Source organism: Globicephala melas, chromosome 11, assembly GCF_963455315.2.
Source record: "Globicephala melas chromosome 11, mGloMel1.2, whole genome shotgun sequence".
Taxonomy (NCBI): domain Eukaryota; kingdom Metazoa; phylum Chordata; class Mammalia; order Artiodactyla; family Delphinidae; genus Globicephala; species Globicephala melas.
In genome coordinates, this window is record NC_083324.2 from 6023926 (window position 1) to 6051838 (window position 27913).

The window sequence follows — 27913 nt, forward strand, 5'->3', positions numbered from 1 at the left end:
GTTTACAGTGCTGGGCACTGGTGATACAGAAGAGAAAGAAACAGAGCACCCGCCCCAAGAGACCCCACCTCCACCCCCAGTGAGGAAGCAGATTTGCCTGACTTCTAGAAGGAGAGGCCCAATGGATCTTTGCCCCCAAACTCAGCACAATCTAGGCTGGGGTTGGCCTTGGAGATGGTTAAACTTCTGGCCTCCCCAGGTCATCCCTTTATAAAGGTGGGACTCAGCTAGGCCTGGATGCATTTGAAAGTATCAGGTAAGGAGATCTAAGAAGTGATAAAAGCATTCTCTTTTTCCTCAGGTTTCCTCTGTGGTTATTAGAAAGTTTATGATATAACCACAATAAATATCAGAAAATGAAGAAAAAGGGAAAAGTGCTCCCCAGGAGGCACAGCAGAAGAGAGGACAGGTGTTGGTGTTGGAAAATCCTGGGACTGAATCCTGATGCTGTCACTTCCTAGACATGAGCCCCTGGGCAAGGGACTTCACTTCTCTGAGTATCGGTTTCCACATCTGTGAAATGGGCAGATAGGAACACCTACGACTTAGTGAAGTTGGGAGGACTGAGTGAGATTACATTTTTCAGACAGCCCTTGCACACATGAGATGCTCAGGGCCAGCTAGCTGTAACCCCCTCCCTCACATCTGTTTTGCAAATGAAACCACTGAGGTGGAAGGAGAGGAGATGACCTGCCCACATGGTCAGGGCTCCATCCCAGATCTGCTTTAAGCCATTTCTGAAGCCAAGAGAAAGAAGTAACCTCTCTCTGGCCTGAGTTGCTTCATCTGTGAAATGGGTAGATAGAGGGGAGAGTCAGATCAGATAATACCTAGAGGCTTATCTGGCCCTGTGAATTAAAAGAATGTTCCAGTAATGATAACAGCTAACAGCTACCCAGGATGTGTCAGGCACCTTACATACTCTGTGCCTAATTTGAGGAACACAGCAAGTCACAAACAAAGGAACTGAGGCCTCATGTAGCTGATAAGGGAAAAATATCCAGAAAATATAAAGAACTCATGCAAATCAACAATAAAAATACATTTAACCCAATTATAAAATAAGCAAAGACTCTGAATGGACATTTCTCCAAAAAAGATATATAAATGGCCAATAAGCACCTGAAAAGATGCTCAACGTCATTAGCTATCAGGGAAATGCAAATTAAAACCACAGTGAGATATCACTTCACACCCACCAGGATGGCGACAATCAGAAAGACAATAACAGGTGCTGTCGAAGATGTGGAGAAATTGGAAACTTCAAACATGCTGATGAGATTGTAAAATGGTGCAGCCTCTTTGGAAAACAGGCAACCCCTCAAAAAGTTAAAAATGCAGTTACCGTATAACACAGAAATTCTACTCTTAAATATATACATATATGTCTGAGAGAAATAAAAACGTTTGTCCATACAAAAACCTGTTCAGAGCAGCACTATTAACAATAGCCAAAAATGGAAACAACCCAAACGTCCATCAACAGATGAATGGATAAACAACATGTGGTATGTCCATACAGTGGAATATTATTCAACCATGAAAAGGAATGAAGTACTGACACATGATACAACATGGATGAACCTTGAAAACATCATGCTGAGTGAAAGAAGCCAGCCATCATCAAAGACCACACACTATATGACTACACTTATATGAAATGTCCAGAATAGGGAAATCGGTAGACACAGAAAGTAGATCAGTGGTTGTCATGGGTTTGGGTTGGGGTGGGAGGAAATGGGGAGTAACTGTAATGGGTAGGGGCTTTCTTTCTGAGGTGATGAAAATGTTCTAAAATTAGATTGTAATGATGGTAGTACATCTCTGTGAACATACTGGAAACTCCTGAATTGTTTACTTTAAATGGGTGAATTGCACACTGTGTAAATTACATCTTAATAAAGCTGCTGAAAGAAAAAGAAAGAAAGAAAGAAAGAGAAAGAAAGAGAGAAAGAGAGAAAGAGAAAGAAAGAAAGAAAGAAAGAAAGAAAGAAAGAAAGAAAGAAAGAAAGAAAGAAAGAAAGAAAGAAAGAAAGAAAGAAAAAGAAAGAAAGAAAGAAAAGAAAAGAAAAAGAAAGAAAGAAAAAGAAAGAAACTGAGGCTTAGGGAGGCAAAGATATTTACTAAAGGATGATCAGCGATTTTAGAACAAGAGTCAGGCCTCCCATTCCCAGGCCAATGACCCTCTGGCTGACTTTCCGAAAAGAGGGATCACTAAGAGGAACTGTGCACTCACTACTTGCCCCACGCCAGGCACTTTGCATACTATTTTATCTAATCCTGCCAACAAGCCTAAGGAGTATGCACGACTAACCCCAAGTTACAGATGAGAAAACCAAGGCTCTGAAATGTGCAGGGACCTGCCCAAGTCACTGTCTTAATTCAGGTTCCCCGAAGCAGACCCAGAGACAAGAGATACATGAAGGAAGTGCTCTGAGGAAAAGGCAGAAAAGGGGTGGGTGGGGAGGCAGCAGAGCAGGCGGGCATCTCAGGCAGAGTCCTGCCCACCCTACAGTGTGAGTCACCCCCAGGCTTGGCCCCAGCCACGCACGGGAGAGGGGCTCTCCGACTCCCGTACTCCACAGCGTTTGGTAATGGGCATCGGGGATGGGGGTGGGAGGCGTAAATTCCTGGGCCTGTCTAGACTTCTGCACTTGTGGCCCATCAGCAGCCTCCAGAGGAGGGTTGCAGGTGCAAGCCTTTGGTGGCAAAAGCACAGCTGACTTGGAGGAGGGTTCTCCCAGAAACTGCAAAGGACCCGAGGGGCTTTGGGTGAAGCACCAACACCATCTGCCCCGGCACCTAACTAGGAAATTAGGGATCTGGGATTGGTACCCAGGTCTGCCCCCACAGCCCATGAGCTCCTCACCCTCTCCAGGAGGGATGCGTCCATAGACTGAGCTGGGGAAGTGCACGGCCCACAGGGGTGAGGATGACAAGCAGAGCTAGAGGAAAAGGAGGACGGTGCCCAGTGGCTGGAGAGGGTTATGAGCCTGGATCCCAAGGAAGACAGAAGAGGAAAAAGCAGGCATGAGGTGGGAGTTGGGGGCTATGGGGTGACGACAGGGTCAGGCGAGCAGCACCTCCTCCCTCCGTGGCCTGGAGCTAAATGCGGTCCAACCCCCTCTTCTTGGCTGCTGAGAGCTCTGGCTAGGGGGTGGAGGGACCCAGACAACAGAGACAACTACAGGATGCAGACGTGTTTGAAAGAAACCCCATGGAAGACTTCTTCAGAGGGAGGCTGGATTGAGGCAGGGACACGCTGACTCCTGTCTCCATCTGCGCCAGTAGCGAAGCTGCAGTGTTTAAAGAGAGGCCATCAACAGCTGGTAAATCCCAGGTGACTGTGACCTGTTCCACTTAGTCACCCAGTACAAAAGGTCTGCTCTGACAGCAGCTCAGCAGGCAAAGTGAGTTGATTCAATCAAACACTCCTGCATTCTGCACTTATTCATGGCTGTGATGCACCCGGCTGGCATCATGTTGGACACCGGGGGTGAAGGGAAGGCACTGGGGGTCTTAAAAATGAATCAGATAAGCTCTCTACTCTCAAGGAGCTCATCATCAAGAAAGGGAGACAGAGCAGGAATCACAACACAGGGTGCTTAGTGCCATGGTGAGAGTTAGGGATGGGAGCTTAGGAGCCCAGAAGAGGCAATACTCCCTTGTCCTGGAGGAGTTGGGGATAACTCACAAACAAGGTGAAGTTTGAGTTGGGACTTGAGGGATGAGTAGGAGTTTACCAGAAAGAATGAAAGAAATGCCATTTCAAAGTTACTTGGCTGATAAAGAGTAGGATTGGGGTTGTGCTTGAATCCAAGTTGTGCTCTGAACACTATACAATACTGTCTATCTTGAGACTCCCATTCCATTAATCCCCCAAGTTATAACCTTAACTTTTTAAAGTATGACAGAAATCATCCCCTTTCGAGTCAGTCCTGCTTGAATCCTGGCTTCACCACTCATTAATCATATGACCGTGGGCCCAGCTGAGAGTAAACTGTGTTCATTAATTCTTCACCCTTTTCTTACTTGGCTGCAGCCTTAGCCTGCCCTCTCCTTGGCCACTTTCAGGTTCACCAGGAGGTGGCACCTGAAGCTGTGGCCAGAGGGCCTGGAATTCACTGTTTGTTGGAGGGGTGGGAACTGTCGGTGCCACTGTGCCTCTGTAAACCTCAGACCCCCACCTAGCCCCACCATGCAAGCCTAGGAGAGTAGTTTCAAGCGGGGGGATGGGGGGTACCACCTTCTATAGTGCATCTGGAAACAGAGGGGGCGTTCTGAGTTATCACAATGATGTGGAAGACATAAGTGGCATTAGTGGGCAGTGGCCAGTGGAGTTCCACACAATGGAGCATTGTCCTCTGTCCTGCCACCTTCTAAACATCCCCCAGAAGACACGTAGGTGGAAAAAACTTGTTTATAACTATCTAAATCCACCCCCCAATCCATTTACACGTGAACACAAAAGCTCACTGCACAGCTTTAATCTGCTCTAAACTGTCTAAGGTTGCTCCGATGATATAAACTGAGGGAAGGTGATGTACTATTCTGTTTGGAGCTTTCCCATCGGTTGAAGCACTTGATGGTGTTTGCCAGTTCAACACATCTGTACCCATCTGCACTGGTAGCTGTGTATTTACCCGATTCTAGATGTGACTACAGGCAATGACTGCTTCAGAAAATCTTCAAGTGTGGGCGTGCCCAAGCATTTATGTAGTGGAATAGATATTATTATTTTATTACAAATGGCTTTCTGGGCTTCCTTGGTGGCGCAGTGGTTAAGAATCCACCTGCCAATGCAGGGGGACACAGGTTCGAGCCCTGGTCCGTGAGGATCCCACATGCCGCGGAGCAACTAAGACCATGCGCCACAACTACTGAGCCTGCGCTCTACAGCCCGCGAGCCACAACTACTGAAGCCCGCGCGCCTAGACCCCGCACACCACAACTAGAGAAAGCCCACACGCAGCAACAAAGACCAAATGCGGCCAAAAACACCAGAAACAAACAAAAAAATGGCTTTCCTTTTATTTCTCCTTTACCATGTGATTAGTGTATTACTATTTTCAGCATTTGTAGATAGATTATATGATCTATGCATGAACTGCATTTCAGGATTGTAAAGAGAGCATCACAATTTGTTATAAAGGTAACATTGAGACTGAAGGATTCAGACCCACTGGCCTGGTCTAGACAACTGGGAATCTATCCAATTTCCCTTGGGATGACAGACAGTACAGCCTAAGGATCAGAGCCAGGGTCTGGGAGCCAGAAAGACTGAAATTTGAAACCCAGCACTGTTGCTTACTAGCTATATGACCCGGGGGAATATGTATAATCTTGCTAATTCTTAGCATCCTCATCTGCAAAATGGGGATAAAACACCCACCTCAGAGGGTTGTAGTGGGGGTTATATGAGGTTGACTGTAGAAAGACACCAATTAAGTGTTCAGCGATAACAGAAGCTGCTGTCACCGTTATTGTTGCTGTTATTATCATTTCTCCAGGGAATCCTCCCCAGCTGGGACCCTGAAATGTGACCGGGCCTTGGCATCCCCCACTATCCACTGCCCACATCTAGTCTGGCTCAGCATGCTGATCTCCAGACACTGATGGGGGGATGGGTCCTGATCCGCATGAACCATGAAACTAAGCCTCCCCCATCGGGACCGTATTCCACCCAGGCCTGAATCAGGCCTTGCCCTCTACTGAGCGTTGCCCTGGGTGGTGACGGGAGAGCAGGCTACCGCCCAACAGCTCCCTGAGTCTCCACGCTGGCTTACAGCTCACCTTCCCCGCTTTTCCCATCGCTGCTGGGGCCCTGGTGTTCCCTGCGCTGAGCCCCTCGGCTGTGGGGGCAGCAGGGTCCGCCCCCTGGTTCCAGCTTTGGCCTCTGAGCCTCCGGATCAGCCCCTCTGCACTAGGCCCGCCCCTGGCCTGCAGAGCTGTCTCCTTCCAAGGTTAAGCATCCACAGGGCCCTCACCTAGCTCTCAACAAACTACCAACATGACAGGTCATGGTGTATGAACTCTGGAGTGGGCACTCGGAGCTGCCCTTTCTTTTCTTTTCTTTCTTTTTTTTTTTTTTTTTTTGTGGTACGCGGGCCTCTCACTGCTGTGGCCTCTCCCACTGCAGAGCACAGGCTCCGGACGCACAGGCTCAGCGGCCATGGCTCACGGGCCCAGCCGCTCCGCGGCATGTGGGATCTTCCCAGACCGGGGCACGAACCCGTGTCCCCTGCATCGGCAGGCGGACTCTCAACCACTGCGCCACCAGGGAAGCCCCTTTCTTTTTTTAAAAAAAAAATTTATTTATTTAGGCTGCACCGGGTCTTAGTTGCAGCACGAGGGATCTTTTTTTAGTTATAGTGTGCAGCCTTCTTAGTTGCGGCATGCGGACTCTTAGTTGCAGCATGCATGCGGGATCTAGTTCCCAGACCAGGAATCGAACCCAGGGCGCCTGCACTGGGAGCGCAGAGTCTTACCCATTGCACCACCAGGGAAGTCCCAGGGAGCTCCCTTTTCTTATCATCATTCCTCTGTGGTTCTCTCTGCCCTTCCACAGCAGGAATCCCAGCGTTCATCTCTGCTCCCTGGGCCTCTGCACTCAGGGACCCCAGGAAGGTCGTGAACCGTGCATTTGGCAGTCAGAGGGAACTGATTCTTTCCCCCAAGGCAATGGGAACCAGCAGAGTTGTCAGAGCTGAGATGGCGCCCCCCAGCCTCATAAGACCCAGAGCTGCTTCTTCATTCCTCCTGTCTTTGGCGGAGTCGTTAGGAATCCCTAGAAGGTGATGGATGAAATCTGGTCTTGATCTAGTGCTGCCTGAGAGTACTGAGATGACATACGTGATGCCCACCCTGAAGAAGTTCACGGTCCAGCTGGGAGAGGCAGTCATGTAACAGATAACTGCGGTTTTGACATGGTCCCTGTTATGTGTGAGGTATGCACTAGAGGCCGTTGGCCTTCTTATGTGGGAATGGCCAACTAACTCTGCCTGGGCAAGGTAGGAAGGCTTCTGAGCAAAGTTAACATGGGAATGGGGTATTGAAGGATGAGCAGGAGTTTTCCAAGGCCTGGACTACTCTCAAGCCTCACCATCTATTTCTAAGCCCTACAATCCTGGCATGGTTAGCCCCTGCCTTTCTTCCTGAATGACAATCTTGGGGGAAGAGGAGATAGAGGAGAAACTGAGGAGGGAACACAACTCTTTACACCCAGAAGAATCCATGTTTGGACTGGATCCCAGTTCAGAGACATTGGCTTCCCCAGACTATTCCCAAAACACAAAAATCAGTATTTCCCAGAGTCCCAAAGAGCATGAATTCCTTAGGAAAGTCCTACATGTAATGTGAAAAAGGAGACTCCAAGATCAAATACATTTCAGAAACACTGAGTAAGCAAAGCCAAGCAGATTTTACTGCAGGACTTCTCAGAGCCTTTAAAGGTAAAATAAGATAATAATTTACGTATTTAAAATAAATTTGATAACTAATAATTTAATAAATATTAAAAATATAATAATTTTACAGCTACCTTTTATTTGCTGTTTCCTAACGTGCAAGACGTGCTATGCATTATCTCATGAATCCCCATAAAACTTTATGTCATCAGTACTGTCATTATCCCCATTTGTCATTATCCCCATTATCCCCATTCAGAGAGGCTGAATCAACCCAAGTAGTGGAGCTCACTGCCCAAGATCACACAGTACATGGTGGAGCTGAGATTCAGTCAAGCTCTGTCCGACCCAAAGTCTCCACCCTTTCCTGGGTATTGTGAATCCCTAAGACGGGGATGCGATATACAGCATTTCCAAACTTCTTCAGCCATGGACCCTCCTTATACCTAGGGTTCCACAGAGCAACTTTGGGAAACACTGCTCTAGTTTGTTCCCAGAAGATTCACCAAAAGCAACAAAAGGACTTCTGAGGCTCTGCTTCTCTTCTTCCTCTGTGCTCCACAGCTGGGCCCCGGGTCCAAGTCCCTCAAGAGGCCCTCTGTGTTCACTCCAGGGGCTGGTGTGAGAATTAGGAGGGGTTCCCAGGAAAGGCTGGGATTCCAGCCGACAGCTCTTAATCTGTCTAGATCTAAACAGCTGACATCATTGGCCACATATGACCCACAGAGGGTTCCAAATTTCCATCCCAGCCAGTTCTGAGCTGCTGCTTCAAACTTAGCTGCTGCTTGATTGCCAGCAGACTAGATAGGTTATGAACTCAGAATCATTGAGCCACTGCCCACTCAGCAAGAAAAAGGATGGGCCCTCTGAGGCCTAATGCAGTCGACCAAGGAAGGCCACTGGCTGAACCCAGGCCTTGTCTTTCACACTTGGGCCCCTATGTGGCCTCTGCACTCATGTCTCCAGACCCTTCCCACCACCTCCTCACTGCTGGCAGAGGGGTCTTTCAACAGGCAACATTCAACTCGTTACTCCTTAGAACTCTTCTATGGCTCCCTAGTGCCCCCAGCAGAAGTCTAGATCACTGCGCCTGATTTTCAAGGTCTTTGGAGATGGGGGAGACTTTGCAGTCATTTCCCCTTTCTCAAGAGGACACGTAGATGAACGAATGGGGGCTGTCAAGCAAGTGACACTCACAAGGTCTGGGTGCCCCGTCCTTGAAGATAAGCCATCTCATGGAAGGAGCCAAGCAGCACTTGCCGACTCTCTTGCCCAAATATCTTTTATGTGGAGACTGCTTTTATCAAGGAGCAGAGAAAAGATTTCCCTTGACTGAATAAGTAAGAAAGTTGTGTTTAGATGTCCCACTTGCCCCTGCTTTAGATGAGGCTACCCTACCAGCGGGCTGGAAGCAGACTGGGGGACGCCCGCATGCCTCTTGGCACCACGTGCATCTCAATCTGTAAGGTGCATCCGTGTCACCTTGTTAAAATGCAGATTCTGATTCTGCGGGTCTGGGTGAGGGCTGAGAGTCTGCATTTCCAACAGTCTCCCACGTGATGGCAGTGCTGCTGGTCCTAGGACCACCCCACAAAGAGCAAGGTTCCTCCCACAACCCTTGGTCCCATGGTGACCCTGAAACTACCACTCATCGCCATTAAAATATTCCAGGTCCGGGGACTTCCCTGGCGGTCCAGTGGTTAAGACTCCACGTTTCCAGTAAAGGGGGCGTGGGTTCAATCCCTGGTCGGGGAACTAAGACCCCACATGCTGTGTGGTGCAAATAAAAAAAAAAATTAATTAAAATAAATTAAAATATTCCAGGTTAGACCAAGACAGGGAGGGAGGCGATCCCTGACAGCCCTGCTTACCTCTCTAGGAGGGTCCATTTGCCCCCGCCCCCTACCCTCAGGCTTTACTTTATGCCCTGGCAAAACCTAATCCCTTACGGTTTCCTGCACACATCACACTATTGTGGATGCTACGTTGCTCGGCTCAGGCTGTACCTTCTGCCTGTAAAGTTCTTCTCACCTTACTTTGCTGAATTAAGACCTATTCATCTTTGAAAACCCTGCTGGCATGTCCTCAGGCTGAGATCAGAGCCCCACCCCTCCACCGCTACCCCAGCTTCTGCGCACACATAACCCTTGTGAATGTCTAGACCATAACGCATATCTTACTATGTGGAGACTGACCGAGTCTGGGTCTGCCTCCCCCCCAGGCTTTAAGTTCAAAAGCACGGATCATGCCTTGTCCCCTCTGTCTCCTCGGTGCCTAGCACAGCTTGGCACACAGCAGGTGCACAATAAATGGTTGCCAAACTGATCCAAAGCTGGCAACATCACTAAGGGAAGAGTTTAGTCGATTCTTTCCATCTCAAAGAAAGATGACTTAATTTTATACACAAAATGTGTGTGTGTGTGTGCGTGTGTTTTCTGCTTCCTTCTTTGTTCCTGAGTTTAAAGAAAGGTGTGAAATGATAATAAGAGTAATGCAGTTTGCAGGTGCCTAACCTGGGTTAACCCATTGAATCCTGTGATGTGGGTCCTGCTATCAACCCCCTGGAACAGATAAGAAAACTGAGACTCACAGGCACCAGTGAGCTGTCAATAGCACCTGAGTGGTCGAGCACATGGGGATTCCAACACAGCTCTGTGTGACACCAAGCGAAGGGGCCCTTCTGCTGAGTTCCCAAAGCTGCAAAGCTTGAGGTCTGCATTGGAAATGGGGGAGGTGCAGACCTGACAGTGGTTACACGCTGCAGAGGAGGAGGTGGTGAGAGCAGAAGGACACTGGGATGGGGGACCAGGTCCTCAAACAGAGCTGTTCCTGCCTGCAAGGCAGTGAGCACCTCACTTGGACATCTATTCAGAGAGGCAGCCAGAAGCGCCATGGCTATGACCTGATGGAGATGGGGCGGGGAGGTTGTTACAAAGGGAAAGGCAGTGAATGCATCTCCTCTTGAAGAGGGATGGGCAGAGGAACAGGGATTCTAGAACGAGTCACATCCCACTCCAGCCGGCCCAAGCCTCAGGCGCCTGGGAGGTGGCCGCACGTGGCCCTACAGCTGGGCCCCTGTATTCCACACTCTCTACAGGAACCAAGCCTCCAGGGGAGCCCAGCAGCCTGTCTCCATCACCGCCTCGACGCCCGCCCGCACTCCATTCCTCTGAGCCATAACTGCTGTAACGAGCCAGCCGAGGTGAGCCGGAGGGTGAGCGCGGGAAGGACGTCCCCTCCCCAACACCTCCTCTGGGCCTCTCCTATTCCCCCATCCCTTGGTTTCCATGGCAGCGTCTGGCAACGAGGTGTCTACTTCAAAGTGCTGGCAGGGACGCCAGGCAGGAGCCACGGAGACACAGGCCTGGGGGTGAGGGCAGGGAGCTCTCATCTGTTGAGTGCCTACTCCGAGCGGGTGCTGTCCAAGACTCCACGTCCGTCGCCTCCCTTACTCCTCATCCCAGCTAGGCGAGGAACCTATTATTATCTCATTTTACAGATAAGGAGACTGAGGTACGAGGGGTAAAGGCCATGCCCAGGGTCATACAGCCAGTCAGTGGCAGAGCCAGGATTCAAACTCAGACTTCTGTGGTTGAAGCCCAGGCCTTTAATCACTTCCTGCCTCTTGGCCAGGGCTCAGCTGTTCAGGCTGGAGCTCTGCCTCGTGCCGCAGGCCCTTGGGTGAATCCCTTCGCCTCTCTGAGACTCTGTAAAATGGGGTGGTGAGTCCCATTGCTCGGAGGGGCTGGGAGGGCTGAAGCACGTTGGGGGAAGCCCTGAGCTCCTGGCTGGGGTTCGGTAAAGGGCTCTGCTCCTCCATCTCCAACTGGAGAGACTCCCATCCCAGGATTCCCGGACAAGCAGAGCACAGCTGCCCGGATCCACCGGGAGAAGTCGGCCCGGAAGCGCCCCCGGCGTGCCGCCCCCGACCCAGTGCTCCTGAAAAGAACAGCTCTGGTCCGCTGGACATCCACTTTGCGCCAGGAGCCCCACTAGGGTCCTGCACACTCCCAGTGACCCTGGGAGGGAGACACGCTTACTGTCCTCTTGTTATAGAGCAGGAAACCCAGTGGTGGCACCCACACCGAGCACCCCAGGAGCAGAAAGGTCGGTACTTGCACCGACCTGGGTGACTGGAGGAAAGTGCCTCAGAGAGACACCCGTTACGTTCAGCTGTACCTTCAAAATAGACCTGCAAGCTGATCCCCTCCCTTCACGTCCACGTCATCCCCTGGCGTGGCTACCTCGGCCCCTGCTCAAAGGACGGCAAGCCTCCCTCGGAGGCCTCACTTGGCCACTGTGCCCTTTCCTTTGTGTTTCGTCCACACAGAGGGCTGGGCGATGCTTCTCATCACACACTTGATCCTGTCATCCGAGGTCCCAAACCCTCCGGTGGCTCACAATGTCTTCCGAACAAAAGCCAGGTCCTCACGATGGCCGACAAGGGGACATCCAGCCCTTGACCTCTCGGACCCTATCCCCTACACTCACTCTTGTTCACTCTGCTGCAGCCACTGAGGCTTCCTCACTCCTTCTAGAACATTCCAAACCACCTGCAGCCCAGGACCTTGATGTTCCCTCTGCCCAGAATGCTTCTCCCTCGACACAAACATGATTCAATTCCTCACATGATGCAGAGGCCATCCCTCCCATTCTCCCACACTGCTCATCATCAACAACTGCTCAACACCGCAGTTTACATTCATTTGTCGACGTCCTTCTTTCACGAGAGTGAAAGCTCTAGGAAGGCAGGACTGTCCATCTTGTGCATCCCTGTCCCTCACCACCTACAAGAGTCCTTGACCCCCATTCACGGGCTATCTGTGGAGTGGCCTGGGGCAACATTTTTGGGCAACCAGGTGCTGGCTAACTGAACTAGTAAGATTCTCTCTAGAAAGGCTGAGTGTGAAACGCACAAAGCAGCAGCAGTTGGTAGGAATCAGGGGCAGAAATCAAAAGCCATGAGGCTGCAGAAGCCAGGAGCCACGGAAACCACGAGGCAGCAGACATCATGGGCCAGGAGGTAGAAACAGGCTCCACCTGAGCAGGCATCTTTGTCTGCTTTCTTCTGCAGGAAATCCCAAGGGCCTGAAGGAGGGCCTGGTGCACACAGGTGCTCAGTAAATGTTTGCTGAATAAATGAAAGGTGGAGCGGAGAAAAGAGAAGAGTTAGTTGGCATAAGCAGGAACAGCCAAAGTGGGGCAAGAAGTGGAGACGCCGTGGACACGGCTGCAGGGCAAACAGCCTCCAGGGGATCCAGACAAGCCTTCAGTCTCTGTGGGGCTTGGCAGTGTGATGGCGACACTGCTTTCTGTCTTTGCTACATCCCCCTATATCCAGGCAATAAGCCCCATTAACTGAGGCTAACTTGGACATGTCTCTAGTCCCTGCAACCCCAAACAACCTGCTAACAGGGAGGCCTCCCTGGAAGAGGCACCACTGAAGGGGGAACTTGGAACAGGCAACCCCAGACCCCTCTTCTTACTTTCTTCTTTTTTAAACAGCTTTACTGAGATACAATTTACATACCATGAGATTCACTTATTTTGCTATGTATATTTTATCACAATTAAAAAACCTCAGAATAAAACTCTTGGGGACTTAGGGTTTGAGTGGGCAGAGGAGGCAGGAGGGTCTGTTGGCAGCAAAGTCACAGTGATGAGGAAGCATGAGGTGTGCCTGGGGAAGGGCGGGGTGTCCCACATGGATGGGCAGATGAAGAGTACGGGGGTGGGGGTGAAGGGTGGCCAGGGCGAGCCTGCCAAGAGCCTATGTATAGCACTCTGGCTCGGGGGCTGGATCGGCTGTGATGAGCCCCGGAAGGAGAACGGGCTGCCCAAAGCCAGTGGTGGTGCCCGCAGAGGTCAGCAGAGCTGGGTTCTAGAGCCGGCTCTGCTGGTAGAGCAGGTGTGGCCCCGGGCAGGTCACCCTCCCTCTCCCGGCCCCTCGCTCCTCCCTCCGGCATCTCGCAAAGTCCCTTGCTGCTCTAATTTCCCCTAAACAAATGTGGTTAGGAGAATGGGGCTGGGAGCCAGACCTGGCTTAGAAGCCCGGGTCCGTCACTTTCCAGCGGCATGACCCTGGGTTCCTCATCTCTAGGACGGGGACCACAGTCCCGACCACACACGGCTGCTTAGAGGGCCAAATGGGGCAACAAACAGAGAGGGCTCGGCACGAGGCCCTCACATGCTGGCGCCATCCGTACCACCGCCTCGTGTTAGCCAATGCTGATGAGATGCTGAGGGCAATCCTGTAAACCAGAAGGCACAGAAGCGGAGACCTGCTCCCAGCTGCAGTGTTTGCAAAGTAACACTTAGTGCGTGGATAGACACACAGCTTGGTGCCCGGGATGAAAGGGAGTAAAAGGCATTCGTTAGAAAAATGCTTGGTTTCCCTTAGTGACCAAGGACGCAGAGAAAGCTCTGGGTGTTCAGAACTGGCATGGTGTCCTTGCTGTTACGGAGCCCAGCACCGATGGGGCAACCAGGCCCCGCATCAGCCCGAACGGACCTGGGGTGTCCATCCTGTAACTCACTCAAGCTTTCCCTTCAATCCACAGAGCCAAATGCTCATTTGATTTTTCTTCCCTGTTCACCTGTGTGTGTTTTTCTGCTTATAATAGAACACAACAACATCTCTGGCTATCAGTGAGCATTCAACATTGGAAACCCAAGGCTTAGTTTCATGACTTATTCCTACTATGTAGCCTGGAACTCGGGAAAAAGGGTACGGACAGGGTCTAGCACCTAGAAACACCCTCTTTTTATATTTATAGGACGGACTGAACGGACAAATGCAACGTAAGCTACCAAGCGAAAAACTGGAAGGGTTACCTAGGGCTGAGCAATTTCCAAAAACACTTCAGGCAATTAGCATCTCACCGTGGGGGGCCTCCTAGCACAGAAGAAAGGGATCCAAGTATCTCGGTTCAAACCCCAGCTCAGCTAAGCTAGCTGTGTGACCTTGGGCCAGCCACTTAGCCTCTCTGAGCCCCTGTCAGCACTGTGCTTCCCCATCTGAGAACATCACATCCCACTTTGTTGTTATTCTTCCAGCGTCTGTCTTCATCACCCTGCAAAGCCAACGGCTGTGTCTGCCTGTCCACTGTAATGTCATCTGTGCACAGCAGGGGCACGATCCCTACGAACTCTCCAAATCCAGCTCTACCTTACCACTCCTCTGCTGCTGGCCCGGACGTTGCCTCTTTGGGCTTGGCAAAGATTTCGTTCAGCCCCAAGAGCTTAAGTGAGGACTTTTTCTTCTGCAGGCCACTGGTCAAAGGCCAATGTCATTGTCTGACCCAGTAATGAACTGCAAGGCTGTTCTTGTTTCTGGCTTGATTTAAGAACTCCATAAAGGAAGCAGAGTCAGGTGAATGGTTTGATTAAGCGGAGAAGCTATATATCATCTACTCCCAGAAGAACTGGAGTGACCTCTACTAGGATCCCGATATCAGAACACTCAACACAATCTATGTCTGTCCCCCTACGTGGCAGAGAAAAAGCAGGGGTGGATGAGGAAACAGCTTATCTTTATGGGCAAGAAGAGTTTTAGAAAAAAGAGGGGGAAAACACCACACATTTCCATCTCTCGAGGAGTTTACAATCTGCTGATGGAAAGAGACAGGTAAAGCAGGTATTTATTTTACATTATGATGAATGCATGGTGTCACAGAAGCACCTGGCCAGTCTGGGAGAGCAGGAAGAAATGAGAGAAGGGGATGACGGCCCTATAGATCCTTTCCTTGCCCATGCCCACCCCTATTACATCTGCTTCCCCTACACAGAACACCTCTCATGCCCCCTGCCCACCTTGCCCTCCTTAATTGCTTCCTGTTACCCTCCCTACTCACACGCTATGATGTGGCCTGACCAGGTCACCTGCTGGATGACCACACGCCTTCCCACCTCTGCCCAGAATATCCTTCCTTCACATCTCTACCCCTCGAAACCTTATGTTTCAAAGCCCTGCTCACACTCATTCATTCTTTCATTCAAGAAGTATTTCTGAGGGCTTACTATGTCCCTGACACTGTGATGGGCACTAGGGATATAATGGGGAAGCCACAGCCCATGTCCCCAAGCTACTTAAAGCCGTGGGGAGACAGACAGTCACAGTAAGGAGTAATACGTGTGTGGTAGATGTGAGTCCAGAGAAGGGTCCTAGCCCAGCCTTGGTGGGGTGTGTTCACGGAAGGCTTCCTGGAAGAGGCTTCTGAGCCCTGACAAATGAGGTTAAAATGGAGAGAGGTGCCTATTAATGTACGTGAACCTATATAGTTATAATAAGAGCTGACATTTATGGATGCTACTAGGAGCCAAGCACTGGGCTAAGCACTGTACACATATTAACTCCTTTTCAGTCCTTACAACCCTATGGGAGTGAGTACTGTTATCATTCCCATTGCCAGATGAGGAATCTGAGGCACAGAGAAGTTAAGAACTTGCTCCTGGTCACACAGCTACTAAGCGGCAGAGCCGAGGTTCAAACTCAGTGCAGCCCAGAGCCCAGGCTTCTGACCACTGCATTCTGTTGTCTCAGGCTGCCAGTGTTATTCTGACATTTCCTCTTTTCATTTAACCATGAACTCATCACAGACATCCTTCTAAATGGTGCAACCCAGGCCCCATTCTACTTAATGGCTGCAGAGGGAGGATGACACTGGAATTCGAGCAGGGAAGTGATCTGATCAGATTCTTCCCTGGGAAATAGGCAGGGGGCCACCTAGGGGCAGGGGAGCTTTCTTGGGGTCCTGGGGAGGGGGGACCAGGCCTAAGCTCAGGCTGGGATAGGGAGGACGCTGAAGGGGGCTGGGCTCCGGGAACATGACTGGGCAGCAGCACCTCTCAGGGGATTGTGGAAGTGGAAGAAGGGGTCCTGAGACCCCCCCCCCAACCTTCTGCTTACAAGCCTCTTACAGACCCAGCATCTTTCCCTCTCGCCCCACCCTAGCCCGGCGTGTCTGATTCTCCCTGAGAATCTCCCTAAGCACACCCCAGCTGGCACTTCCAATTAAGAGTTATCGACCATCGGGGCTTCCCTGGTGGCTCAGTGGTTGAGAATCCACCTGCCAATGAAGGGGACACAGGTTCGAGCCCTGGTCCGGGAAGATCCCACATACCGCAGAGCAACTAAGCCCATGCACCACAACTACTGAGCCTGCGCTCTAGAGCCCGCAAGCCACAACTACTGAGTCCACGTGCCACAACTACTGAAGCCCACGTACCTAGAGCCCGTGCTCCACAACAAGAGAAGCCACCGCAAGGAGAAGCCTGCTCGCCGCAACTAGAGGAAGCCCACGCGCGGCAACGGAGACCCAAAGCAGCCAAAAATAAATAAATAAAATAAATAATTTTTTTTAAAAAGAGTGATTGACCATCAGTTTCAGTTCAGCTGACATGTGCAGGTGTGCTGCCTATGGAATTCTTAATTCATTGAATATTCTTTGCCCAGGAGGGTCACATCTATTCTATCCAAAGTGCAAAAAACAAAACAAAAACACCACAAGTTACCCAGAAGCACTGCTTTAACACCGTCCTCTAGTACCACCCCATCCAGCCCCACCACGTTTGGCCACCTGTCAGTCCTACTGCACCTGCTCCAACAGTCTTGGTCTGTCCACTTCTCTCCAGGGCCACCACCGCTGGTCTGAGTGACCTTCCTCTCTCACCTGGACGACTGCAATAGCCTCATTCCTGGTCTCCCAGCTCCACTCTAGCATAAGTTAGTCCACATCTCTAGCCTCAGTTTTCCTATCTCTAAAATGGGCACACTGACACTTCTCTCACAGGACTGTGGAGAGGACGGGGCGACATGATGAACCAGAAGCCCTGGCCGGGAGTGCCTTCTCAATAGATGACAGCTCCTTTCCTCCATCAGCTGGCTGGGAGGGATGAGAAAGGTGAGGGACTCTTCCGCTTTCACACTCTGCTGGTGCACATACGAGGCAGGCACCAGCGGCCTCTGCACATCCCTGCCTCTCTTGACCTCACTCCCCCAGCTACAGGGCTTCTTGCCTGTTTCCTTCCACGGAGTGGGAGCTCCTCTAGCTTCGGACCCTGGCCTCTCTCCCACTCCTCATTCACCCCCCGGGGCCCGTGCACGGTGCCACGTATTTATAAGGGAGTCTGAGAGATGGAATAGGCAAGTCATACTCAGGCTCTTCTGGGCTGCTCTTAGGAGCCAGCCTGCCTGCTGGGGGCCTGCATCCGCCTGGGCTCTCGGTCAGCCGACGGAGCCCAGGAGAAAGACCTAGGCTCTGCAGGGACCCAGCCCTGCCCACCCCTGGGGCAGACGGGAAACCCATCCGATTCTAGCCTTCAGCATTCACCAGCCCACATGCTCCAGTGTCACTCGGATCAGCAATAACGGTGACGTTTTGTTCTCCGGCTACCTTGCTTTTTGTCTTAATACTCAGCTGGTGCAGAACTCAGGCCGGGCAGAGGAGTGCTATTTACTGGCCCCTCCCGCCCCCCAACAGGACTGAGCAGCGGGAGAAGACCCTGTCCGCTGTTCCTACCTTGTTAATGGAGATTCTCAGGGCCTCCCTCATCAAGCCCGGTGCTCGGTGCTGTGAGAACCAATCAATAAATGACTGACAAATACTTACTGAGCTCCTGATACAACCGTGAAAATAACTCATCCTTGCTCAGTGTTACTTACTACTTTTGAGATGCCTAAAAAGCATTTTCAGGTACTCGAACGCTACGAAGTGCTGGTATCTTCACCAACTTGGTGGTCTTTACTGCCATTTGCATGATCAGGGCACGCCCTTGTCTTTCAGGATCTAGCTGTGAACTCACTTCCTTCATCCAGTAAGTTTTCATTACACACCTACTAGGTGCGAGGTGCTATTAACGAAGGCACTGCAGGTATAGCTGTCAACCAGGCAGATGACACCCCTCCACTTCTGTACTGGCGATCTGGTAGCAGTGACGAAGAAAATCAACAGACAGGGACTGGATTGGGCAGGGGTCAAAACGGGGTAGTCGGGGAAGGGCTCTCCAAGGAGGGAACATCTGAGTCCTCAGTGATGGGAAGGTGCCAGCCATTGCAAGACCTGGGGGAAGGGGCTCTCAATAACGCTGTCAGTGGTGGTACTATTATTAATATTAGGATTCCCCTTTTACAGATGTGGAAACTGAGGCCAGGGAGGTTAAAATGCTTCCTCCGAGGCCAAAAAGGTAACTATTTATGGCACCAGGTCAAAACTCTGAAACCCCAACCATTGCCACCAAACTCACTTGCCTGTAGGTTCTAGAACTTTTAAAAAGAATCTTAACCTCGGAGGTCTTCAACAAAGTAGCATGCGGCACACCCTCACGAAGGCTCCAGTTTAATCTGAGAAAACATCTTTACACAAAAACACTCATCACACAAGGTGGGTCACAAATTAATATATAGGATTAAAACAGTTTCAAAAATTTTAAATCCACTGGGATTTATTTTGAAACCTGACAAAATGACCCTCAATTTCTTGGGGGAAAAGAAATCCACGTAAGATAGTTATTTATTCATCGGTTTGTTTAATAAACACCTACGAGTTGCCAGGTTCTGCTGTCAGTGCTTTTCAAATATTAATTCTTTCAAACCTCATGACTCATTTAATACTCATAACAATCCTGTAAGTTAATACAGTCACTAACCCCACTTTCTAATCGACGGAATCAAGGCAAAGATAGGGTGGATGGCCTGCCTGAGACACACTGCAAAGTGGGGGAGCCAAGAGCCAAACCTACGTCGTCTGGCCCTGGAACCTTTGCTCTTTGCCGTAAACTGAATTTACAAGTATCATTTACACAATTGAATTTATAGGTACGATTACATTTTGTCTCTTTGTCTCTTTCTACCTGACATGAACTTGTTTTCAGAAGGTCTGATTTAAATGCAGAATTCATGGTTTCCCCCAAATTTGCTGTGGGAAGCCCTCGACAGGCTCTTGGAAAAGTTAGACCATCATCCTCCAGGGAGGCGGAAACTAGCTCTATCAGGGGCCCCTCAGGGTGGACGTGCCATAAGAACAGTTAGATGCTTCGGACCAAGGAAAGAAAACAGGCTTCCACTGGGGGCCAGCATCAACAGTCACACTGGCAGACACTCGGGATCACATGTGTGCAATGGCGATGGAACTGGGCTTCACTTGCACTGGGGGAAAGGGCCAGCAGGATGGGTTTATTTAGTGATGATTCTCTCCAGGAACAGAGAAAAGCCATCTAGTAAATAAATGAAGTCCTTCTAAAAGAATAAACCGAGTGAGAACTGACTAGAAAGTTTGAAAGAAAGAAAAAAAAGAGAGACAAAGAAGGGGAAAGCAGATGCCTTTGGGAGCTGTTAACTTTTATTCTCCGCAGAGAATCCTCCGAGCAGCATGGCACAGACCTGCACTGCTCTCCTCCACCTGCCTGGCGCCCAGCCAGCGTCTGCCCTGGTCCTGCCATGACCCTGTCTGATGCTTGGCCACCCGAATCAGCAGAAAGTTCAACACCTGAACAGCTGGGAAGGAGACCCGTTGCTGAGGAGTGGGTGTCCAGGCTGCAAACCCTGAAATAGAAAACCGTGTGAATGGTGCTCCCTGGAGTTGTACGGCGCTGCAGCTCTGCCTCTGAAGATGCAGAGCAGTTGAGGATCTGACGCAGGCGGCAGAGGCGAGGAAAGGAAGAGCGAGCCAGCAGATGGGATGGGGACAACTAGAGAAATACGTGAAAAGAGAACTGAGTGAGACCTTCATCTCACACCCAAACCCAGACAGGTTAGACAGTGGTAATTTACTGTGAAAGATGAAACTATTAAAACAATTCACAACTAGAAACCTTGTCTCCCTAGTCTGAATAATGGAGGTAAGAGTAGCTACCTCATGGCCTTGTTATGGGGATTAAGAGAGATGATCCACCGAGCTGACTCCCTGTGCTATGCGGCTGCTTCCCGCTAGCTAGCTACCTTACGTTTGATAAAGCAGAAACCAACACACCATTGTAAAGCAATTATACTCCAATAAAGATGTAAAAAAAAAAAAAAAAAAAGAGAGATGATCCAAATTAGCACAGGGCCTCGTGTTTTAGTAAAAGAGGATTGAGGAATGATTTAGCCGAGAAACTTGCCCAAATCTAGCCACCCTGGGGGTCAGAGGGAAATGGCTGGAGGGGTGTGGCCCCAGGTCATAATCTGGTGACTTCAGGCAAACTGATATCACAGAGGGGGAAAGAGGACGTGTGCATGGATGGAGTCGAGTCCCTTCATCGCGGGCACCGGAGAGTAGTAATTCACAGCGTACACTGTCTGCAGACGCAGCAATTTTAGAAACAGGAGGAGATGGGTACCAGACTTTCACCCTGGGCTGAACTTCCTTCATCTGGGATCCTTGGCTGGAAGGACCCTACCCAGAGCCCAAGGCGGGCTCTCCCCACAGCACTCAGGACACCTGGGTTCACAGACCCTGCCCACTTCCCCCTGAGGCAGCCTGAGCCTCTCCCTGTTGGAAAGTTCTGCCTTGGACTGAGCTGAAACCAGCTGTCCTCCCCACCCTGCACTTAGCTTCCACCCACTGGGGATCCTATTGGTCCATTCTACCAAACTCTCAACAAGAACACCACCCAGCTTACATAATCTCTTCTAGAGAACCAAGGAAATGGGAACACAGCCCACCTTGTTTTATGAGGCCAGCATAACAGTGAAACCAAAGTCTGACAAGTAAACACCAAACAGGAAAATTGCCAGTGAATCTCACTCATGAACTCATGATGTTAAAGTCCTCAGCAAAAAGGTGATGAGAAATAGCCCAGCAAAAGAGATGCAACAGGACAACCCAAGTTGGGTTTATTCCAGAAATGCAAAAATCAAGGTAGTTCACCATGTTAACAGATTGAAAAAGAAAAATCACGACCATCTGAGCAGAAGCAGGAAAAACATCTACTTCCATTTATGACTAAAAAGGAAAGAAACACTTGGCAAACTGGGAATAGAAAGGAGCTTCTTTAATCTGGTAAAGATTATCTGCCAGGGAAATTCCCTGGCCGTCCAGCGGCTAGGGCTCACCGTCCAGCGGCTAGGGCTCACCGTCCAGTGGCTAGGGCTCGGCGCTTTCACTGCCGGGACCTGGATTCAATCCCTGGGCAGGGAACTAAGATCTCACAAGATTATCTACCAAAACCCTAGATAAACATTATACCTAACTGTCAAATGTAGACAGCTCTTCCATAAGAGAGAGAGAGAGAGAGAGAGAGAGAGAAAAAAACCCAAAGGGAAGAAAGGATTGGAAAGGAAGAAACAAAACTTATTTGCACCTCCTGTAATTGTATACACAGTATCTCCAAAATAATCTACAAATACATTTTTTTGAATTAGAAAGTTTAGCAAGATTTCTGCATACAAAATCGATGTGCAAAATATTTCTCCAAAAAAGCAACCAACATAGCATAATTTTTTAAAAAATATATGTGTAGATAGATATAGATATACCATTTACAATAGCATATAAAATATCAAATAACTAGGAATATATCTAACAAAAGATGTGCAAGACCACCAAGGGACATTAGGAAACTGGACCTAAACTGTATCCTAAATAATGAAGAGAGATACCATGTTCATGGAAGTCTAAATACTGCACCCTCCACCCCCAAGGGGCAATAGCGAGCTCAGCAGGAACACCTGGCAGAGCAGAGTAACCCGGGCTTATATTCTACCTCCTGTTGCTTCTAAAATGTGTGACTCTGGTGTGTTTGACCAAGCCCTCTGAACCCCAGTTTCCTCACCTGTAAAACACGGATAGCCATTCCTGTCTAGTTGTGAGAAGTCAATAGATAATAAAGCACTTTGTGGGGGGAGAGGAGGGATTAATTTGGAATTTGGGATTAACAGAAACACACTACTATATATAAAATAAATAAAGAACAAGGACCTAATAGGAAACTATATTCAATACCTGTTATATATATATATATATATTTGACTGAATCACTATGCTGTACACCTGAAACATTGTAAATCAACTATACCTAAAAAAAAAAGAAAAGAAAGAAAGCACTTTGCAGAGTGTTGTATAAAAACAGGGATTCTTATGACTAGCATTTTTGCCCCTTGTTGGTCTAAGGGTAGGGAAAAAGCTCTCTCTCCCAGATTAGCCCAGCTGTGTCTTTGCTTTTGCTCATCAACTTGTCATCAAAGGCACTGTCGAGTGCTTATTCTGTATACAACATTTTTTTCATTCAGTGCTCACAGCAACCTATAAGACGGGTGCTATGTTAGCCCCATTTTACAGATGAGAAAGGGGAGGCTCAAACAAGCAACCTGTCACTCATATATTCATTCATTCATTCGACATTCATGAGCCCCTTCTATGTACCAAGAGTTGTGAATACCCTGGTGAGTAAGTTGGCCATGGTCCCTGCTCTTTTAGAACTGATAGTCGAGGTGGGAAGACAGACAAAAATCATACCACAACTAACAAGCTGGCAGAACCAAGATTCAGACTCAGGTCTGCTGGACGTGAGAATCCATGCTTTTAACCACTCCCCGAGGTGCCTTCCTCAGCCTCCTCTGCTCCAGCCTCTCTGCTGTGACGGAATGGTTTCTAACGTCCACTCTGCTGGCAGCAACAAGTTTCAGTGGGTCTTGCCATCCAAGCTGCTGCACAGACTGAGAGCTGTCAGCTTCGGTCCTGGCCCATGTGATTCTCATGGAAGACGAGCGCATAAAGAAGAGAGGCATCCTGTCCCCCCTGCCCCCGGCATCAGCAGCACTGTTCCCCATGAGCGTGCGTCTGAGTCCTCTGCCACCATTAACGGCAGAAGTGAGTCACTTATAAGTAAGATACAGGAGCTTTAGTATAATCACATCCCGAGATTCAGAAATGCTCAGCGTCACTGTGAAAGGGGGAGCAGCAGGTGACTGGGCTTGAATGATCCTCTGCCAGGTACGTCTTTCAGATAAAACGTCTTGGATCAGGTGCAATTACAGCTAATGCCCCGCCTGAATGCTAATGAGAATTACTTACAATTGCCTGTAATTCTTTGCCATTTACACTACCTGTTTTATTCCTTTTCTTTTCCACCCTGGCATTAACCCTGAGAAACAGGGTTTCTAGAAACCTGAAACTAGAAGATATGATTAATGGCCACTTTGCAGATGAGGAAATTGATGCTCAAGGTCACTCAGCTCAAAGGGCCAGGGCTGGGGTTCTAATCCTGAGCTTTTTTTACGACACCATTCTGTCTTTAAGGGGGAAAAACCCCCAGAACTCTGGATATGTCTTCTCCACCTGGAAGGTGCACAAAATATCAATCTGAAAGGCAGCTGAGGTGGCGTGTTCTGCTGACGTCCTTGCGTTGGTGAGGACAGGGCAGACCTTATGAAATGAACTTCATACCTACCTTCTGCCTTCCCACAACCATCAAGAGGCCCACACTTGTCCCTGAGAAATGACCATGAAGAGAGAACCTGGGCAGAAAGGTAAGAAGAATCCTTCTCGTGCCCCACAAGCCAGAAAACTGTCCCAAATCCATGCCCCTCAGAAACATGCCAGAGCATCAAGTTCAAGGTGCAGTGTGAAGGAGTGAGGTTTGCCGTTAACAGTGGTAATCATGGTAATGCCCAGCGTTTGCTGAGTACCTCGCAGAGCACCAGAAGTTTTAAACAAGTTTGCACTGGAACTTGAGGTTTTAGGCTACTTAAAGCTTGAGTCTACACTAAGACTTCTTACATTACATCTAACACTAGACTACTCGCACTTTATAGACGAAAAAGCAAGAGTCTTAAGGAGATCGGGCAGGCAGCTCGCAGGTGGCAGAGCCAGGTTACCAAGCGGGGCCTGTTTGACCTTAACAGTAACAACAGTGACAACTAACATCTAAATAGCACTTTTATGTACTGCCTCATAGAAGTGTATTGTATCTAGGTGCTTTATGCGCATAAACACAATTAGTTCTCTCACCAACCCAGTGAGGAATGTGCTAGGAATACTCCCATCCTAAAAATGGAACAGAGAGGTGTAGCAACTTGCTCCAGGCCACAGAGCCCATAAGTGACAGCTCTGGGATCCGAGCCAGCTCCAGAATCCACACTTTTGATCTCTTTGCCATCCCTCCTCTTTGTTATAGAAAGGCCACACCGCTTCCACCACAATCCTGGATGGTAAAAAGGAAAGCGCAAACAGGAACATGGAATTCTGAGAGAGTCCGAGGAAAGGAAGATCAGGTACGAGTTCTTCCTACCTCGGACAGCCAGCCAAGGGGGGAGCACTCCCAGCCCAGCACTGTCCAAACTCCTCTGGGCTGCAGGGGCTTGGAGGCAGCTCCTGCCTCCACCCAGCTCTGAACTCATGTTCAGGCAGTGCAGAGCCATCTCCACCCTCTATCCTGGAGGGATTCTCTCTCACACATGAAAATGGTATCAGGCTTCCCTACAGACTTTGCCTCCATCAGGGGAAATACCCCTTGAGACAGCAGGGTAGCCTCAGGCAGCCTCAGGCTTCCGTGTGAGGGTCCAACTAGCCCTGGGTCAGATTAGGAAATTTATGTGGGGCTGTCAGGGATTCCTGTGAGTGATAACCACTCAGCAGCAGGCCTCCTACACGACACCTGTCACAGAGAGAGGAGAGCGGTGCACGGGCATCAGGGACCCTGTTGCCTGGCATCTCTCTATTTTCATCTTTGCTGCTGCCAATCACAAGCAGAAGGGACCTAAGGTCCCATCTACAGCCTGAGTGTCACTGACAATCTGGAAGGAGTCAAGGAAAACCTGTGTTCAAATCCCAACTCCTCCACGGACCACGTGGGCAACCCCAGGCAAGTTATTTAACCTCTGCGCGCCTCAAAAGACAATCTGTTCAATGAGCCTAGTAATAATAGTGCCCACTCTGCAAGGCTGCTGTGAAAACTAAGTGGGATAACGCATAATGATACTCTGACGGGTCCATTCTCTCTCTCTCTCCCAGTCTCTGTTCCTGCCTGACTCCAAGATTAAAGCTAAGATTGGGGCATTCAAGACCTCCCTATCAGATCCCCAGCCCTGCTCTCCTTCATGCTCTGGAGACACGCTCCATCTGTGCTCCAGTCACAGGGACCTAGCCCCCATCGTGGAATGAGTGCCCCAGGTACCTTCCGGCCGGGGGACCTGGTTCACAAAGTACTTAGCCCCAGCACCATTCCTTCATCTTCGGGCTCCAGGCCTGAGGCGGGAGCCCCCTGCTGGAGGACAGCAACCCTGCCTGGAGCATCTCACATTACCAGCTCCCAGGCGGAGCGGACACCTCAGAGAGATTAAGGGATTGGGGTGGGGTCTCTTTGGGGGGCGGGGGGGAGGGGAGAGTCACCCAGAGAAGGAAAGAAGTTTCCGCGAAGAACTGCTGCGCTTCAGCTCCTGACTTCCTTGGCTCCTTCCAGAAAAATCGAGAGTAGCTTCTGGAATTTGGCTCCTGTCACCTGAAAGGGCAGCCCCAACGGGCTTCTGCCGCCAGAATCCACTCCCTGACAGTAAGGGCCACTCATCTTTCCACAGGATCCTCTGCGAGGCACAATGAGGCGGTGGTGGTCCGCCCCGGGTTTGCAGCCGTGCTGTAGGAGAGCGTGGGCAGTGGTCTCCACACTTCCCACACCAGACCCCTGGTGACGCTGAACCTGGGGCTTGCCCGCATGTGATTAAGTGGTGTGGGTCAGGCTGACCTGACCCAGAGGTCAGGTTCAAAATCCTGGCTCTCTCCTTGACTCGGTGGTGCTCCTGGTCACAACTTTCCCTCTCTGAGCCTCTTTCCTTCTCTGTAAAATGGGTATAATAATGCCGGTTCATCAAGTTAAAGGGAGAACCGAAAGAGATCACGGATACCCAGTGCCTGGCATATTCAACGCACTCAAGAGATGGGCTCGGACTGTGGGGAACATCAAACTCAGAGCCTAGGGCAGCTCTGGGAATAACGGAGACTCGCCCCTCCTGTCGGAGCCAGAGGCAGACGCCTGGGGCGCGCACGCTGGCGAACCCAGGCAAAGCCACAGGTGTGTGCGCGTCGGGGCGGGGGCCAGAGCTGGGTATCAGACAGGGTGCAGCGGAGCCAGCCGCGCTCCGGAACCCTACCCGCGCCGCCCACAGTCGCCAGGGCCCCGGAGCGCGCCCACCCAACGCCGGCGGCTTCGGGAGCTCTGCGGCTCCGTGGGGATGCCCAGACCCAAGCCCGGCCACGCACAGCCTCGCCCCGCAGCCGCGGCCGCGCTCCAGCCCCTGCCCGCGCCCTGCCCGCTCTCCGCTCCGACTCACCGGCGCCGGCTCCCGGGAAAGTTTGGTGGCGAGGCGGCCGCGGCAGCCAGGCTGCTCGGTGCTCGGCTGCGGCGGCAGGAGCGCCGAAGGAGCGGACCCGGAGGCGGGGCGCGGTAGGAGGAGCTGCGCCGAGGGGCGCCAGCCCGGAAGGCGGGAGGGAGGCGGAGACCTGGGCCCCCGGGCCTGCAGTGCCCCCGCCTCCCGCTCTGTGCTCCTAGGCCGCCCCCCTCTCCGCGCACGCTGGAAGGGGAGCGAGGGGGCGCCACGGGCTCGGACCCCTTCTCCCACACCTGCCCCAGGGTCAAAGCTGCTCCCGCAGAGCGCCCCGGCCTCCGGCTCTGCACGGTGCGGAGGTTCCTGGGGTCTGGAGGGAGAGGTTGAAAGCAGGATCAGAACCCTGGCGAGAACATCCTCCCCGCCACACACACACACACACCCCCACACCCGAGGGCAGACAAAAATAGATGAGTCAAAATAAAGCAGAGAGAGAGAGAGAGTCAGAGATGCGATGATGTTTGGCAAAGTGAACCACAGCCCGACTGACAAAGACATCTAGTGACACCCCACTTCTCCGTGTCCCTGCCAGAGAGGCCAAACTAGGAAAAGACAGACAAAGCCAGGCAAAGACTGGGATTGACAGATAGAGACCCTACCCCTAGAGCTTCCACGGGGAACTAGAGAGACCCCCAAGGTCTAGAACCCCACACTCCTCAGCTGTTTCTCCCCAGCCGCTCAAATGAGCTCGTTTCAAAATTCAATGTGTTCCAATTAGCATCCTGAAGCGTAAGGATGGGGGTGTGGTTCTTCTGCAGGTCTCCTCTGCCCTGACTCTAGGAGCCTGAGAATTCTTACCGGCTGCCTTCATTTCCAGAGCTGGGGAAGAGAAGCAGTTTCCCCTCTCTCCTCAGCACCAGGAAAACTCCACTGGAACCGCTCAACTGTTATCTTATCTCAACACTCCAAAAGAGACACTCAAACTGAGTGGGAGAGGTGGGTGTTTTTGAAGGAGGGAGGGAATTCCCTGGCGGTCCAGCGGTTAGGACTCCGTTCTTTCACTGCAGGGGGCCCGGGTTTCATCCCTGGCCCGCCTTGCGTCCAAAAAAAAACACAAAGGAGGGAACTGGGAGGGGTGGCTGTGTGTGAGTTTGGGGATATTTCATTTGATGGGGGTATCTTAGCGTCTTCTGAATAGAGGGAAATTCCACTCAGTGGTGGTGAAATGGTGTAGAGCCAGTTTGAGGCCCAGCTTCATGAGCTGTGTATG

General features: G+C 50.6%; 2 protein-coding genes and 1 pseudogene across 2 annotated transcripts in view; 1 reads left to right on the forward strand and 2 right to left on the reverse strand.

The window, feature by feature from the left end:
- ATG7 (autophagy related 7) overlaps positions 1-26720 on the reverse strand; it is a 328672-nt gene extending 301952 nt beyond the window's left edge. The window contains exon 1 of the mRNA XM_060307162.2: positions 26650-26720. The gene's annotated coding sequence lies outside the window, so the exon portion shown is untranslated. The remainder of the gene's footprint in view (positions 1-26649) is intronic.
- HRH1 (histamine receptor H1) overlaps positions 1-26733 on the reverse strand; it is an 83306-nt gene extending 56573 nt beyond the window's left edge. The window contains exon 1 of the mRNA XM_060307169.1: positions 26650-26733. The gene's annotated coding sequence lies outside the window, so the exon portion shown is untranslated. The remainder of the gene's footprint in view (positions 1-26649) is intronic.
- LOC115844101 (store-operated calcium entry-associated regulatory factor-like) overlaps positions 13066-27913 on the forward strand; it is a 62951-nt pseudogene continuing 48103 nt past the window's right edge.